Raw genomic sequence first — 19,295 nt, forward strand, 5'->3', positions numbered from 1 at the left:
TGACATGTTTTACTAAACACGAACACAACACGATAACTAAGTTCGCTCGTCAGTAAGTTCGTTTATACTCAAGTTCGCTTACATTGAGACCCGGATACTGGCGACTTGTATATGTAGACATATATGTGTACAAACGTGATGGCGTGCAATGTGAAGGCTTATGAGATCAAAATACAAGGGAGTTGAAATAAAGGAAATACCATAAAGATGCTAAGTAAAAGTAAGCTAATACTAGGCCACTAGATTAGATTAGACGAGTATTGATACGTGTAACTTGTATACAGTTAGCAGAGCTCAACTAATGCAAAGATTAACTATTAACGGAGAAAGAAATAGAATCCAGGTGAGTTTCTAGCCCCATTCCTTGTTATGTTTTCTGGGCTGTGTGCATACTCGATGTGATTAGTTAATATAATTACCTTAAGTGGTAAGTGTATGCCATATATGATATATGTGATAGATATGAATGATTGCTTGTCGGTACGCGAACGATCTTTGGATATTTCGCGTACTGTCAGGTTGTAAATAAATGTATGAATATTAATATGGATGATGCGTGATCGTTATATTTGAACACTTATCGGAGCGTAAACGATCTTCGGATATTGCACGCATCGACAATGAGTATGACTGTTAAATGAACGATGTGAAGAACGCTTAGTGTTTTCTTATGTTACGATGTAATTATTGTATATGCAAAGTAAGTGTATGCAGGTACAGGAATGTCAAATGAGTTCTACGTCTGACATAGTAAGTTAGGATGGCAAATCCCTCTAACTTCCGTTGGACATAGACTTGGCATGTAAAGGCGTAGTTAAAGACTGTGGGGCTTATACGGGTTATAGATGATAGATGTGAACGTAGTTAAGGACTGTGGACCTTTTACGTACTTCATATATGAGCCAGCATTGGAAAGGACTGCGGACCTTATATGTGATGTAACAGTATTGTGGTAGCATAGGGGAGGACTGTGGACCTCGTACGTGCTATGAATTAGGTTGCAACATAGGGAAGGACTGTGGACCTTGTACGTGTTGTTAATGTAGGATGGTATAGGGAAGGAGTACGGACCTTGCACGTATCATAAATGGTGAACATAGGTAAGGACTGCGGACCTTTTGCGTGTTCACGACCTTGAGTATAGGTATAGTCGGCGGACTATGAACATACTCTCGGTGGACTGAGGTATGTATGTATGTATGTATGTAGGTATGTATGTATGTATGTATGTATGACAGAAAGGTGACTAGTTAAGTATGAATATGTATCCTAGGATATATAAGTATGTATGATATGTGTATGTATTGTATGTCGCCTAATTAACTAGAACTCACTCAGCGTACCTAATTTTTAGTATGCACGCATGTGAGTAGAATGAGACAGCTAGCTTGAGCGGGCACATGGTGGACGAATAAGGGACTGACATCCGAAGGCTCAAGACATTTTATGTTTAATGTTTAATGTTTATTTTGAAAGATAAGATGTTTGTTTTAAAACGAGATATGGATTAACGTAATGTTTTATGAAAGTTTTATTATCCGGCGATTTTTTTTATTCTCTGATGATTCGAACTATGTTAATGAGTAAACCAACGTCCAGATGTGAGGTACCGGTAATGGGGCCTTACAATGGTAGTAAAATGGATGTTATAATTGTGGTCAATATCTCTAAAACAACATTGTCGTGTTTTTTAATTTTAATTTTTAGGAAAGTTGCTGAAATATTCAAAATCGTTTATTATTATGAATTGCACTACGAACTTCTGGTTAATTGGGTTTAATGCGAAGGCGGAGGATAGTACTTATCTTACTAATATATTAAAGCAATACAATGTGTCCACATGGCATTCATCTAGGTTGTCCACATAGGATGCCACCTAGATGCCATGTAGATCATTTCCTTATTAATTATTAACTATTACTTAAAATACCCGCTTACCCATTTAAGTGTTAATTCTCGCGGGTTTTGGGTGCCCCGTTAACCCAACAACCCGGAACTTTAAGTACTATATTATTTGATATCCTTTATCAGTCGCAATCATTCTCATTCCCTACCACCATCCAAAACCCTAATTTCCACTACAGTTCTTCTTCAATCATAAGTTTAGTCTTCTATCTATCTAAGGTATTCTTTTAATTGTTATTTTAAAGTTTAATTGAGATCATAGGTTATTAAAATCCTTACCGTTTGAAAGTTTTATCAAAATCTTTGTTGTCCATCAGTCACTGTCCCTACTCTTTTCATATGTTTACTTTTCAGTTTTGTTATCTTTGTTATTAACTTATTCTTGATTAATAAAATGAACCTCATAGTTTAATAATCATTTTATGATAACTTCAATATCATCCTTACCTATTTATTATCGTGATTGGTTAGTTAAGGCATACAAGTACTTATCCGCATTTCGGTGTTAAGGATATTCATGTTAAAGTTGAAGTTGATGGTGAAGATGATGATGTTCAACGACGATTTGTAATTATTCATTAAACTATATATTTTAAATGATGTTAGTAGCATATATATTTTGTTAATAAAAATGATTAAAAAAATGAAGCAAAATATAACATGCACTAAACCACTATTTGGAAAGTTGTTAAACTTTAAAAACCAATGGAAATGATATTGTTCAAATTGAATTCAAATTCATGTCATCTTTGTATTATTTGGAAACAAACTTTATTTTTAACAAAATTTCCACACTTTAAGAGTTTTAAATACAATTTTAACATATTTTTGAATTTTCAACAACTTTCTAAAAACCTAAACATAATAATATACGAGATTTAAAATTAAAATTTAATAATTCAAAATAATAAATTATTAAAGAAATATTTTTAGTATTCAAAAATGTATATTAATTATTAAAAATAAAAAATATATTAATTACGTATAACTTTAAACCTAATTTAGTTTTACGTAAATTCAAACATTAATATATATTTTTTAAAACCTTTAATTATTGTTGGGTTTATATTTGGTGGTTTGTACTTAGTTATATGTTTATTGGGTTTCGTATTGGGCTATGAATGTAAACCAAGATCACTAAGGGATCTCGGGGGGCTTTGGGCTTTACTTTGGGCTTGATAGTTGGTACTCTATAAATAGATCTTACTGTATAGGGTTCTAGGGGCTAGAGGGTTGAGCACTTTGAGAGCCACCATTATTCTAGAGAGCAATACATATTGTGTAAACTCATGTACCAGACGATTTAATAATATAATCGTGTGCATTTGGAGTATTATCGTGTTTATTATATTCATACTGTTCATCGTTGTTCTTGAATCACTACGTTAACTAGATTCCGCATATTTGACGTGTGTTGGTTGATATCATATTATAGTGATCTAGATTCGGAACTTACAATTGGTATCAGAGCTTTGGACGAATTCAGGCTCGTTATTGTGATATCAACGATTCGAAGATCAGCTGTTACGGTGGTCATAGTGTTTTTCCGGCGAGTATATGATCGGAGAAGAAGAAGAGGACAATTATTATTTTGGTCAAAGATCCACTTTTCTTGGAAATAATTTGAATCCCATAAAAAGAGGGATTAAATTGTTACCAAAATTACCTGGTCAAGGGTTGTCTCTGGGTGTTCTCGACTGATTTTCAGAGTTTTCGGCCCATTGATCAAGGGTTCTCTGCCAAAAGCAGAGTTTTCGGTCAACTTTGGTGGTTTTCGGCCATCTTGGGTTTTCGGTCAACCCTTGTTTTCGGCCAAAATATAAGCTGATCAAATAATCATAGTTTTCGGTCAATTTCAAAGGTTCTCGGTCAAAGTTGTTGTTCTCGGCCAAAGAAGTTCTTGGTCAGCATTATACTAGTTCTCGGTTAAAGAAGTCAGTTTTCGGTCAAAGTTCTTTGTTTTCAGTCAACTGAGTTTTTGGTCAGCTGGAGTTTTCGGCCAGCAGTGTTCTCGGTCAATAGTTTTCGGTAAAAAAAAAAGTTTTTTTGGCGGGAAAATTTTTCTTGAACTGAATTTTTCCTAAATACTCTTTATAAGTAAAAATTCATTTATGAAACTTTTGGCGAAAACAATTTTTTTTTCGGGTGATTTTCGGTGAATTTTTGGCGGGAAAATCGGAAAAATTTGTCTTGAACAAAATTTTTCCTAGAAGCTTATTTTGAGCGGGACATCTTTCTTGAAAATCTTGGCGATCATATTTTTTCGAGAAATTTTGGCGGGAAAATCAGTTTAATCTTTTTAATTACTCAACGGATTCTCCACAACTCATCTCAATGTTTGGAAGTACTCTTAATTAGTCTGCTCCCTCACAAGAAGTATATCAAAATTCATCTGAGATAAGGTTTCAACCATGTTCTTTAAATTGTGGTGAAAAAATAGAAATGTATAAGTTTCATAACGACAGTTTAAGTAGAAGCACAAAACAAGGGCTTTCTAGACAAAATAGAAGCACAGAAAAAGGACATTAAAAAGCTTAAGTCTGATTTTTGTATAAAAAGTTGTCACCATCTAGATGCCAAACAAGAAATTGCTGAGTTAACTGCTAAACTGGAAGCCTCCAAGTTAGAAATCTTGAATCTAACTAGCAAGTTTGACAAGGCTGAACTTGATTTTAAAAAATTCGATAGTTCCAGTAAAGTAGTTAACTCAATGATTGAAAACCAATTGTGGTGGAAGGAAAATGAAGGTGAGGGAATATGATACAGTCAAGTTCCCCCACCCTACAACCATAATTATGTCCCTACCCCTGTCACCAAAGAACAGGAGGAAAAGATAAAAGACATGAAGTATGGTAAACAGGTTCGATCTGAAACTGTTGGATCAGGATCCCTAGAGGAAATCAAGCTTGTTTTTAAATGTGTGAACAATTTTGATGCTTATACTTCATGTGCAGATATAGTAAATGACGTTGCTTCTATTAGTAAATGGGTTCAGGCTAGTGAAAATGAATCTTACTCTAACGTGTCATCAAACTCAGATGACACCAAACTCAAAATTGTACTAATAATACACAAAGTTGTGACAACAAAGGGAAGGCACGTAAGAAATCAGCACAACAAGAACAGTCTCGTCCTCATAGATCCTATGGATCTCCATGTGTTGATAAATCATCGGTTGCTACTTATATTAAGAGGCAAACATGTTACCACTGTGGCACGCCAGGACATATAGCCAGAAATTGTGTCCATCGTCTATATGTTCCCTATTGCAAGCAAAATCAGAAGGCTGTGCCAAGGGGCAAGAAGAATGGAAAAACCTTTCCTAAGAAGGAATTCCAACATGAACCAAGTGCTTCCGTTGACATTAGAAGAAGGATGAAGGCGTGTTTCGTCTGCGGGAACGGCGGGCATTTGGCAAAGGAGTGTCACTACCGTGCTGTTAATAGACAAGATCCTCAGGTGAAAGGTAACAGTTTCAACCAAATCCAGTGGTTAAACTAAATGCTTATTTTACAAAACCACGTGTATCTGTACAACGGGTCACAGATACTCAAGGATTCAAAGTTAATATGACAGGTTTGCACTCAGATGATTTAGAAACTGTTAAAAGAAAAATAAATTTTCAGAAGTCTAAGAGTGTTGAGAGTTCTAAGAATTCGAATTCGAATTGCTCCACTCCAAAGTCTGTTCTATCAAATTTCACTAAACCAAGACAAACTTGGAAACTTAAAACTCAGCAAACGGAATCTGTATTAACAAATGATTCTGTTAAAGATGGGAAAGTTATGAGTTGGCAAGAGGTCACATATGTTGATGCTCAAGGGAACCCCAAGACATTTATGACTTGGGTTCCTATGTTCAACTGATCCCGCTATGCGTGTAGGAACAACCACAAATTCATTGTTTATTAAATGGGTTGTTCCAGGCACATGACAGGGCAAATATCCATTGTTTTTTTTAAATCTTTAAACCATGAAATGGATTATTTGTTGCCTGGAGGGGATGATTTTAGGTTGATAGAACGTTTTTAATCTGCTCTCTAAGTGTGTAGGAAAAAATCAGGGAATACATTGCATATTAAAAGGTTTGTTCCAGACATTCAACTCGCAAGGATGCAGAATCTCAAAACAAGTTTATTCCTGGGGGGGGGGGGGGATTCTCACAAATGGGAAAATGATGTCTTAAAGATTAAAGGTAACCGTATCACTTTGGTATGAAAGATTAACCAGTCAAAAAGATTTTAAAATTTTTAATTATTAAAAAAGTAATACAAAAATATGTTCACGTATAGTTTTTTTATATTGTTTTATTTAAAAATGAGAAAATGACTTGAACGTACATGAGAAATGATAGTACATCAGTTGGCTGACTATCACACCTTTTTTATTAAATACTTCGTTTTAACGATTGAGTCTTTTTGAGGTTAAATTTGTACATAAAAGTTTTTGCACAAATTTAGGGGGAGAAAATTAAAAAATTCAAAAAGAGTGTGTGTGCGTTTAATAAAAAAAATTTATAAAAGTTTTGTCTATGTCTTTCAAACTTCACTTTAGCTTTAAATTATGTCGGTTGCTCAGGTTTGAAGAACACATACTTGTATATGTTTGGTCTGGCGATCTACTTGTAGATTCACAGGATAGCCATTTATCTAAAGACTGAAAGCATCTGGGGCGTTTGTGATGTGTTTTTGTGTTTTGAATTCTTTCACTTAAAATTATGTCGGTAATTCCAAGTTGGAGGGACACGTATTCTCATATGTGTTTGGTCATGTTAACCACTAGTGGTCATACGGGATAACCATTTACCTGAAAACTGAAGAGTGACCGGGGTGATTGAGTTCTTAACATGTGTGTCTTCTATAACTTTTTGGGAAGTGATATATTTATTCAGTTAACAGCTTTTCAGAAGCTTCAAAACATTTTAAAATGAAAATTGATCCAACCTTTGGAAAGTGATAGATAAATTGTTTCTGTGTGCCTAAGCTTAAAAGGCAATAGAACAGTCATTGGTTTGTATGGTAGCTTTGCACGATGCGTAAAAGTTGAAGTGATATAAACTAAATTTGCTAAACTTACTGTGGAGAGTTATTTTGAAGAAATATGCATGTCTTCATATACATCTCTCCGAAGGAAAGGCAGAAAAGCAATTACCCAGTCATACACGAGCCTGTTAGTGTCTTGATCACCAAAAATATTATGTTTCTAAGTTATTGCTTAAGTTATAAAAAGAGGAGAAAACAAAATTAAAAAAATATATAAAAAAATAATAAAAAAATTGATTATTGTGTTATTAAAAATTCGTATTTTAAAAGCTTAAAGGGTCAAACTAGAACCACAGAGATGGGGGCATAAAAGTAAGTCCTATCATGTCTCGAATGAAAGGCCTGTAAGTCCGGATGGCTTGTAAGTCCAACGTTCTACCTTAAAGCTTAAAAATTATTGTTTGTTTATCTATAAAAATCTTTTGATCAAGCACTAGGGGGTTGGAGTCAAATTGGGGTGATCTGGGGATAGCCAAATACGCTTTGAGAAGAGATAGGAGGCATCACTAGTCCATGAGTGATGTCCATCTAAGCTTTATGCCGAACTGAACCTAATTCATATCACTGATGCAATGAAAATCATGCTAAGTTCGTTATACCTGCTATCAACCTGTTTCTTTATGTCATAATAACGCTGAACATGAATCTTTGTGAAAAAACCTTAAACAATATGATAACATGTTCGGATCTTTTCATAAAAGGCGACATTTTTATCAAAAACTGAAATTTGATCCCAAATTTTTGCTAAATTACAAAAAGACCGGGTGATTAAATTTGTTTTATTTTTTGTTTTTGGTCTTATTTTATTTCATTTTTACTTCTTGATTACTCTTGTTGAAACAAATGTGTTAAGAAATCATTTTAAAATTTGTCTTCAGCTAATGAAATATGATATCGGTTATTGTGTTTTAGTTGGTTCAGCTGGTATGATCTCATTTCAAGTCTTTTCAAGAAAATCATAAAAAATAGAAAAATTAAAAAATATGTCTTTCTTATTTTGTTTTATTTAATTATTTTCAAAATATTTTGGTTGATCTTTCTATCAAAGTTGATTGTTCTTTCAAGACTGATTTCTTGCAACTGAAACATATGAAGTATCTGAGACTCAAATTGGATGATGCTACCAAAAAAGGGGGAGATGGTAGAGTATTGGATGCAGATGCTGAAGTTGCTGATCATGTTCAAGGGGAGATGGTAGAGTATTGGATGCAGATGCTGAAGTTGCTGATTATGTTCTAGTAAGGATTCTGAAGATCTTGAAAGCATCAGTCTAAGGGCAAGATTGTTGGGTCATAAATTGGTTAGACTGACAAATATTAAAAGGCCATGACATGATCAAGACTAAAGTGATATAAACAAAGATGAGTTGAAGAATTGTATTGGTGTAATACTAAAATCCCTATGGATTTCGTTTAGGCTAGTCTGAGGTGAAATAAACAAGAACGAAGCTACAAACCAAGGGGGAGATTGTTGGGTCCATATTTGGTGGTTTGTACTTAGTTATATGTTTATTGGGTTTTGTATTGGGCCATGAATGTAAACCGAGATTACTAAGGGATCTCGGTGAGCTTTAGGCTTTACTTTGGGCTTGATACTTGGTATCTATAAATAGATCTTATTGTATAGGGTTCTAGGGGCTAGAGGGTTGAACACTTTGAGAGCCACCATTATTCTAGAGAGCAATACAGATTGTGTAAACTCATGTACCAGAAGATTTAATAATATAATTGTGTGTATTTTGAGTATTATCGTGTTTATTATATTCATACTGTTCATCGTTGTTCTTGAATCACCACGTTAACTAGATTCCGCATATTTGACGTGTGTTGGTTGATATCATATTGTAGTGATCCAGATTCGGGACTTACAATTATTTTCGAAGTCAAAATAATTTCTTTAGTCTTTTAAAAGTTATATAAATTTTCATTTATTATAAATCGTTATTCAAGTTTCATAAAATATTAATGTCACTATTTTTACAATAATGTTTAACAAAAAGACGTATTATATTTTTACCCATCTTAACTAACAGATTTTTTAAACATATAATAAATCTTCCAATTCTAAAATCCAAACAATTTGATAGTTAAATTTTCATAATGTTTTCAAACACAATTTATTTTTTTACATATCAATTCAAATTTTGAAAATCTTATTATATATGGATAGAAACCTAACTAATTATAATAATTAAAATATTAGTTTATTATATTTAACACATTCCTTTATTTAATTTCATTAATTTATTCATAATTTCAAATTAGGTTTCCATATTTTTCTCATTATTATGTTGAATTTTTATTAAAAATTTGAAAGTTTTCAGTTATTCAAAATAATAAATTGATTTCCCAATTTCCCAATTAAACATAACAATTTTATTCCTTTTAAACTTCTTGTCACACCCCGACCAAAGGCGGCGGAACATGCCGGGGTGCAACGAATTGCTCAAGAACACAAGACACTATTAAAGTGACAATATTTAAACAACTCATTAATTTCATTCAATCACCAAAGTAGCACATATCGTTCATACAAATAAACACCAAATACAAGAAATAAATATTGTTCATTCTTCTAATAACCTAGCGGTATCAAATAGAATGGCGTCTTCGAACTCCAAGTCAAGTAATAATCAAACCTGTAACAATGAATAAAATAATATTTGTCAACATGTATGTTAGTGAGCAATTTTATAGTTTTGAATATATAAAATATGAGCGAAATCCACAAACGTATATGAGACTATAAATAAATGCATCGATCGTGGTATAAAACATATGTAAATGAGGATCCTTTATAATCGGTAACAACCGACATATTCGGATAATGATGCCCTATGCTACTTGCACAAGGCTACGTAGTTAGGGGTGTGTATGATCATACTTATTGCGTTCCACAACAACATAAAATAAACACTCGTGCACATAAAGCATATGAAACATATAACACATAATAGAGCAAGTATTCTATGTATCATACACCCTAAAATTTGTGGTTTGAAGATAGAGTATTATAAATCGTTCTTGTTTTGGATAAGTATGCATGTTACCCCCAAAATATAAAAGTGAAAACAGGGGATGAAATGTACTCACGTTAACTAGGTAACTTGAAAGATTGATTCGTGAATAATCGGAGATCGGTTTAATGATCAAGACCTAGATTAAACGGGTTTTAAGTTAGTAAGTAGTCTTGAAAGGGTTTAAAGTAAAATATATGACAAGTAAATTAAATAAATAAAGTTTATGGTTTAAAGTAAAATATATGACAAGTAAATTAAATAAATAAAGTTTATGGTTTAAAATGTAAATATTTGAGAAATTTAAGACATGTTTATTGAAAAATAAGTTTACCCGAAACCGGGTCTTAGTATTCCATTTATAAATATTACTCAACCTATGTCAAGTAATGATGTGGGTTATAATGCACTATTGCAAGACCCTTTGTTATATAAATACCAAAACGAGGTTTTAATCGAGTGTTAGAATTTATCCATTTGAGTATTGATAATTAACCAAACTCAAAGTCAACTTTCCAAAGTGATAAATGTTATGAGATAACTCAATAAAAATCAAAAGACTTCAAGTATAAAGTTCTATTGTGAAGAACCTTAAAGTCCGTTAAGCGAGTATTTGGTTTTACCGGTCCAAACTTGTTATAAGATAAATTTTGATTTCCGACACACCAAAAATGTTGAGAAAATAACTTAAAATTAGTTTAAAATAAATTCTTGAAGAAAATATGAGTTTCGGTGGCCCATAACACACTTGTGTGTCTTAAGCGAGTGAACTCGGTTTAGTTCGGTTTTGGTTCGGTCCTTGACTTAGAATGATACTGAGGATGGTTGCCACATACCCAAATACCATAGAACTATCAAAACGATTTTAGAAGTTATAATATTCAAATCTTACATAAACATGTTTACTTAACTATTTAAAACAAAACTAGTAAACAAGAGTTCGGTTTTGGTTCGGTTCTCAACTCGAGATAAAACCGAGGCTAGTGACTTCAAACCCAATACCATGGAACTCTTTAAACATGAATTAGAAACTAAACTACTTATAATTTAAACAAGACTAGTAAGCATTAAAGGAAATATAGTATAATCAAGGACTATAATGAGTCCTCCATGTAGCGTATCACCTCAACCGACCATGGCCGGAGAAGGTGAAAGCCGAAGGAAATATGGGGTGCATATTATTTATATGTTGTACCACAAGCTTCAAATACTAAGTAACAAAACAAAATTAAAGAAAGGTTCTTATTGATTATTAAGAGACCTTGAAGATATGGAGTTGTGTTCTTTGTTTGGGAGAGAAGAAATGAAATGAACAAGGTGAATTGAATTCTTTTAAGGTTTGCATGTAAATGGGTATGCTTAAAAGGGTCAAACAATGTATAATCAATAAAAAACGAACTTGGAAAACTGCAGGTGGGAGCCTAGGCGTTGCGCGGCCTTTAATGAGGTGGTGGAGGCGTGGCGCGACGCTTGGGGGTGGGGGTGGGGGTGTTTGTTCCAGCTTTTGGTAATTGACGATATTAGTCCCTTTAGTTGTTTTAAGTCGTTTTTGGCTATAAATATGTGTTTTAACGCACCGAAAAAGATGTTTTCTTCACTTGACAGTTGAGTAACATAAACGAACATAAAATCCAATATTTCATTAATGACAACGGATCCGAAAGATCAAGGGGGGTCAGGTTTTTGATACAAATACAAATACAAATACAAGATAATCCGAAATTGACAAATGTTATAGTCTTCCCTACTTTAGGAAATTTCGTCCCGAAATTAAGAAGAATCCGTAATAGACAAGTGCGGGTACTTTTCCTTCATCTCGTCTTCTCGTTCCCAAGTAAATTCAGCGCCACGCCGTGATTCCCATCGGACTTTATCTAAACGGATGGGCTACGCTTGGTTCGTTTATCATTGCGGTCCATGATTTCAACGGGTTTTTCGATCATTTGTAAGGTTTCATCGAAATGCACTTATTCGAGAGGTATATGAAGATTACCTTCGGCTAAGCACTTTTTGAGGTTTAAGACATGAAAGGTTGGATAAACACCGGTAAGTTCTTGCGGTAAATCGAACTTATAAGCCACTTTTCCAATCCTTTCGAGGATTTTGAATGGGCCTACGAAACGAGGAGCTAGTTTTCCTTTCTTTCCAAAACGGACTACCCCCTTCCAAGGGGATACTTGAGAAGGTTAAATTCGCCAACATTGAATTCAATAGGTTTTCACCGTTTGTCGGCATAGCTCTTTTGGCGGCTTCTAGCAGTGAGGAGTTTCTTGCGGATTTGATCGATATGATCGGTAGTGTCTTGGACCATCTCGGGACCGGTGAATTGGGTTTTACCACTCTCGTTCCAACAAATCGGAGAACAACACTTACGACCATAAAGAGCTTGGAAATGAGCCATATCAATGCTAGAATGATAGCTATTGTTGTATGAGAACTCCATAAGCGGGAGATGAGAATCCCTATTTCAACCAAAGTCAAGAATATAAGATCGAAGCATATCCTCGAGGGTTTGGATTGTACGCTCAGATTGGCCGTCAGTTAAGGATGATAAGCGGTACTTAGAACTGTAACAACTATGGTTTTTGAACTTATACTTTTAACCAACTCGGTTCAATGTTTGGGTTATTAAAAAAATATATAATTTCGTTTATCGAGTTTAATCAATTATAATATTATTATTTATTTACATATAATTATAAATTTTAGGTTTTGGCATATTAAGCCCAAAAATATTAACTTTTATCCTTCTTTGAACTATCCTCAAACACCAGGGATTGAAAATGAAAATTTTGATATAACCCATATTGTCAAACTGGATAACCCGTTAACCCAAACCCGTTTCGTGAAACCGATTATCATTGAGATTACTTGGACCTTAATTTTCTACTCGTTTATGGAAATTGAATCAAAAATCAAGTCTTGCATACGTTTTACGGCCTAACCGACATCTCAATTACGTCATATGAATCATAAACGAATCTGCAGATGATAATACACGTAGCCGATCCTAACCCTAACTCGTTGTACATATAAACGATAGTAATAATTCAATTAAATTGGCAGTCTTAACCTCCTATGCATCGCCGTTAATTCCCCCTTACTAAATTAAATTATGGAAGCCTGCAACTACCTGTTCTTCGTCTTTCTTTGACCGACACAGTTTCTCTCCGAGTAACCCTTCTACGTTCTTTATTAAAGGTAATTTGTTAGGGTTCATAAGCAAATTGTTCTTGTATCTGCTTCTCTTTATAATAAATTAAAACCAGCTTTGTTTGCACGTCACTGGTCAGCCCAGTTGGTTAAACACATATAAACTATGGGGGCAGAGGTCGCGGGTTCGAACCCCTACACTCTGTTTTTTTTGGAACTTTATGTTGTTAATTCTTTTTAAGCAGTTATTATTATATTAATAATAATAACTAAATAAGATTTATTTTAATAAAACCGGTTTTGTAAATACTCGTTTAACTTACGTTTTCGTTCGTGTATATACGTATATAAGCATATATGTGTGTGTGTGTGTATATATATTACCTCAATGTCTAATATTTATATATAAAAATCAAGTAAACTATATATATATAAAGATATGTATAAAATTAAAAGTAATATTTTCAAGATGTGTTTTACCTATATAAACCAAGCTAATAATTTTGTAATAGATTATAAGTATATGTTAAAAGGATATAATTTTATATAATAAATCTTTATATATTATTATATTATTAACTTATTATTGTTTAACTAGTTTTCGTAATTAAATCTTGTCCGTTTGCTCTTATTCCTCATTAGGCTTTAACGTTCGCGTGTGACTTTTTCTGCATTCTTTATATCTCAATCACTTTTGTTCGTCTATCGAGGTGAGTAATCACTCCCCTTTTTACTTATTTTAAATCTTTTGGGGACATATGCATAAATTGTATTTCTCATATATAATTATACACAAAAATGCAACTATTGTCTTATGTGTTAACAATTTATACTTTACTTGTTTATGTGCTTATATGCTTTCGCATTCGGAGAGGTCCAACATAATCGCAGAATTGTATGATCATACGCCAGTCGTTATAGCTTTGTGCTTCTCGACATCTCAGTTATACTTGCTCATTGGTTAATTTGTTATTCTCATATGACTTGTTGCAATTACTTATTTTCTATATGAACATTTAATCTGGTGTGTTGCTCACTCAACCTTGTGTTGACAAAACTATTCTATTTTCAACGCATATGCAGGTTATCGTTTGATGTGAAGTAACTGAAGTACAAGATCTCTAGAATTTATGCTAGAAGAAAACTTAATGAGACCTATTGTTATTGATTAATATATGTACTTCGTTTATTTGGATTCTGTATGGATGATTGTTATTTGGAAATTTATTTAATAGATATCGAAACTTTTAATAATGCATGAAAGTAACCTTTGAAAAGCTGTGAGCAATCAGTTCACGCCCCGATATTTCCGTCGTTGGTTGGGGTGTGACAGATTGGTATTAAAGCCGAAGGTTTAAGATAGGTCGTTAGAAATTGCCTTAGACACATGTTTAGGAGCCCTATACGTGCCTATCTGTTTACCTTTATGTGTTCAATTTTAAATTTTTTACAGCTTTCTTAGATAATTACTTATTATTTATTGTATTGTTATGCATACACGTACACAAACTCCGAGGCTATGCCTCAACATTCAAAGAAAACTTTTCAAAAATTAGATTGCTTTTATTTTTGGGAAATTCCTTAAGAATTCCCACTTGTTGTTTTCGCTCGTACACCTTAGGGCTAGGTTATTTGGCATGTCCCTATGATAAATGAAAGGGGAAGAGAACCTGTGAGGGCCTTGGCAAAACGGTTCCAAGAACCAAAGGTAAGACACTATTCCTTACCTGGGGAATAACCTAACCACAGTACTCGACCCTGTGGACCCGAGCGAGACCCAAAAATGCCATATGACCGACATCCTAAGCTGTCAACCGTGACCACATTAGTGGTTGCATCCCTATAATATTTTTAAACCGAATTCACGGTGGTTCGTGGCTAAACTCGGTTTTCCCGATTATTGTGTTTTGTTATTTAAATGATTAGTTGGGTGAAAAATCCATGGAACCCATGGGCACTCCTACTATCCATTTCTTAACTTGTTGTCATATTTTTGTTGGAGTGATCAACGTGGTGATGCACAAGATACTCCGACTGCCCAAATTTTATTTCGATAGTTCGTTATTTAGTTTGGTCGGTTAAAACGCCATGTAACGCTCATTGGGCCGGCAAACTTCATTGCATTGTTAATTCGTTAATTAGTTGGGACAATCAAATTGCCATGTAACGCTCATGGGCTGTCCAACTCAGTTGTTTTTATTCATCAGTTCGTTGGTCCGTTCAAATTGCCATGGAAAGCTCATGGGAGGCCAACATCCATAATTTATATTTCGTTAGTTTACTGTAAACTTAATCAAATCTAAATTTTAAACTGACTTGAATCCTCATGTAGTCATCACACATTAATCATATTGATTACATCATTTAACAACTATTTATGCTATGTACCCCCCTCATCTTATAAACTTTTACTTTAATCTTCATGACGCAATTCCTCTTACTTCTTAAGGCAACGTTATTATAAGTTGTCTAAATAATTAGACATTTTATTATCCTAATGATTTCCTCAACTTATCCTTCATCTTATAATTCTTTATTCTTGGTCCTCGTAGAATGTCTCATCTAAGAAACCATCTTCATCCTCGACATCAATTGTTTGATTCTCACAACCACCGTAAAGCTGCTTGTATAGCCAAAGAGTTAACTGTTGCGATCCCTAGGATAGTAACCCAAATTCAGAACCTCCATGCAACCGATCCAAATTTTCCCACTAATTCCTCTGCTGGTGACTACGAACTATCTACCTCCACTCATCCCCACAACAAGAAACGTAAGAACTATGCTACAACAAAACCTACCAACCCTTAAGTCTCCTCAAACAAGAAACCTTACCTCGGTCCTTTTTCGTCATGCTCCATTTGTAATCATCATCACTCGGTTAGATCCTTATGCCGTCGATGCATCCAATGCAACCATTATGTCCATCTTGCTAACACCAGCCGTGTCCCGCCTACTGCACAAGCTGTTCCGCAACAACCTACCCCTCATGCTCAACCTGATGTTCCTAATACCCGTGCTTGCTACCATTGTAAGGACCCAAATCATCTACGTAATGCATGCCCTCAACTTACTCAAGCTCATCAAGCCCAATCCATGACTACACCATAATACTTGACCCGTGCTTACCAGGCTCAAACCCATCAACCTCTTGTCCCTCAAGCTCCTCCCATCAATCAAGGTTAACCTTACTTAACCCAACACTACCAAACCTCGCAACCACAAGCTCAAGTTTACCAAACATATTTCCACCAAACAACTTTCTTGCAAATCGTTCAAGCTCCAGTTTTCCAAGAAATGCCGAATCAACCTACCTCAACTGCTCCTACTCCTGCAACTCCTCTGGATCCCACCCAATTATTATTCTAACCCAGTTTGAGCAGTGACTCGTGTTAGAGTCCCATTCCCAATTTCGAAACACTTTCCCACAAATATCCCTGACGTTCTTGCTTGTAGTATGGGACTCAAGGATACAACAAACACTTAAATTCTTCTATCGCAATCAACTCTTTAACAAGATCCTGTTTGTTCTTATTAACTAACCCACGAACGTTCCAAATAGCAACATTTTTTGAATGTTATGCATATAGTTTCTGGTTCGTTTACTGATAAATAAATAATAATACCTTATTAGTTAATTCCTTAATAGAAAAATAAATAAAATAATAAAACATTCGCTGATGTAATCTAATGGAATTAAGCCTTAATAACAAACTGTATATAGTAAGAATGGGTTGTGATTTGTGAAAATAGCTCAAATTGAAAACGGATCTCTTTTATAGGGTCTCAATTTTGTTGTATCAAAACGAGTTTTAACGAAAATCAATAATTCACCTAGAAATTGATTGTTTTGAAAAGAGTTGTTAAAAGTAGGTTTATCCACAAGTGATGATGGACGGCAGCATGAGCATCAGAGGCGGTGATGGTGGCTGAGGGAACACGACCACGACTATGAATCTATGATACTACATTGACCGTGTAACATCCTGCTTTTGAAAGAGTTGATAAAATAAATTTCATTTATTTTATAGTGTGTCATTTATCGGTTTACATAACAAACTAATAGAGGGCGGACTTGGACTTAGAAGATGGAATAAGAGATGGAATGGGCCTTAGGTTCATGAGCTTAAGGGAGTGAGTATATGATGTGGTGTAAAACACACATGTTTTCCTAATAGTTTTTATGTTATTTTGTGGTGAAACGTTAACGATTATTTTTTTATTCTTGCATGAAATTACTTGTTTGTGTATGTGATAGGTCCCATGTTGAATAGAGCGAGAAAACGAGTCAAATTAAAAAAATCAGCTAAAACGGAGCTTGGATGAAGCGGGTACACATAAACGAAGTTTAAACGAATTAGCAATCGATAAACGAAGACCCAAAGGGCATGGCCATGCCGGGAGGCCACCTGACCCTTCATGGTCACGTAGCTCGGGGCCCTAGGGGTGTTCCATGGCTGCCCAAATGCATCAACATGACTATTTTGTCTTATATGGGCTTATATGGGCTTGTTTGGACCTAGTTTGGCTTGTTTATCAAGTTTAATGATATATTTAATAACCCTAAACCCTAAAAACGAATTGACCATGATTCTAGTCACCAAATATCTGTTCCAAACGAAATACCAAGGAGGAGGAGCAGCCGGTTCGTTATTTCATCACCCGGTTGTCGGTTTTGAGTATTTTAACGGTTGTGAGTTCGTTTTTGAGTTTTAGACATTCAAACAAGTTGTAATCAGATTATAATGAACATGTTTATCATATTTATCTATATTATCACCTGTTCATTCATTATTCTTGGCTAAAATTGTTTGAATCACCTAGGTTTGATGTTTAACGGTTGATTTATCACTTTTCGGGTGCTAATTTCGTGTTTGATTGTTTAGTTATTGTAAACTTCATAAATTGTGATATTATTCCATGAACCTTGCTTCCATTAGATGTATTTTAGGTTTCATGAACCCCGGGTAATTGATTATTACATGAATTTGTTTCGTGCAGTCGTTAATTGTTAGTTCGGTTAATACTGAGTGTGTTGATTGATTGTGGTAGACTCGTGCCATTAGGGTTTATGTTTCTTGAATCCTTTAGGTTAGTAGGATCATCCTCTTTGAATTGGACCAAAACCTTAGGGGTTAGCTTATCTCTCTTCTTTAGTTGATTTAGTTACCCGTTGCGAGACCACGTGCGGTTTTCTAGCTATCGACAAGGTTAGTTTGTAAGTTGAGTTAGTTTATCCTTATTATTGAATTACCCCTCTCTTCCTAGGTTTGTAGTTAACTTGAGCCTTATTGAATATTGTGATTTTGATACGGACCAAGTAATAAATCATTAGGGTACGTAAATAAACAACCGTAATTAAAAGCTAAATAGACGCTGTTAGGTTTTCTGGTAAAACTGACCGTAGGGACCCATTTGCCTTGATTACATCTATCTTAGTTCATCTTTAGAAGCTGGTTTCAAACACTTGTTAGCACCTGAGCCATCCTATACCCGTTAAGTCATCTTACCTAGGTGAGTCGTTTTCTTATTATCGTTAAATCCCATTAAGTTTCTAGTTAGTTTCGTTACACCGTTAGTTAAGTTAAGTTAGCTTAGATATACAAGTTGAAAAAATATAATATTTAGGAAGGACTTGATTAGGGTTAGTAATCTGAGCTATCTCACGTGTCTTTGTGTTCGATAATCGGATTTCCTTAGTCTTTATTACATATGATCGGTACACTTGCCGGTTGTGTGAACTTAAGTTAGGTTATTCCGTTATAATTTAAAGCTTAGTTGTGAGTCGTAGTTTTCGTAGATACATTTTCTCACATCAAGTTTTTGGCACCGTTTCCGGGGACACGGTTTGAGGCGATTGGAGAACGACCCGAGTTGAGGACTTGCTTTTTATAGTTTCGTAGATATATTTAGATTAATATAGTTTATTTTAACTTTCTTTTAAATAGTTTAATTTTAGTTTTAATTAATTTTCTTATACTACTATCTGGTGCCCGTGATCTGTTTCTGTTTAAGTGTGTAGTTATGAAAACTTACGGGAATGGAGTCAAAGAACAAAAACGTTACACCATTTGGCAGATGGAGATAAAGAGGATTCTGGATTGCAGAGAGAAAAATCGAGTGAAACCCTGGTAACGTTTGATTTTTGATTTAAGGGGGAATCTTCTGGGTTATGAAAACTCA

Source organism: Bidens hawaiensis, unplaced genomic scaffold (genome assembly GCF_021521415.1).
Source record: "Bidens hawaiensis isolate Kalapana, Puna unplaced genomic scaffold, B.hawaiensis_p1.1 tig00025377_1, whole genome shotgun sequence".
In the NCBI taxonomy this organism is placed as follows: Eukaryota; Viridiplantae; Streptophyta; class Magnoliopsida; order Asterales; family Asteraceae; genus Bidens; species Bidens hawaiensis.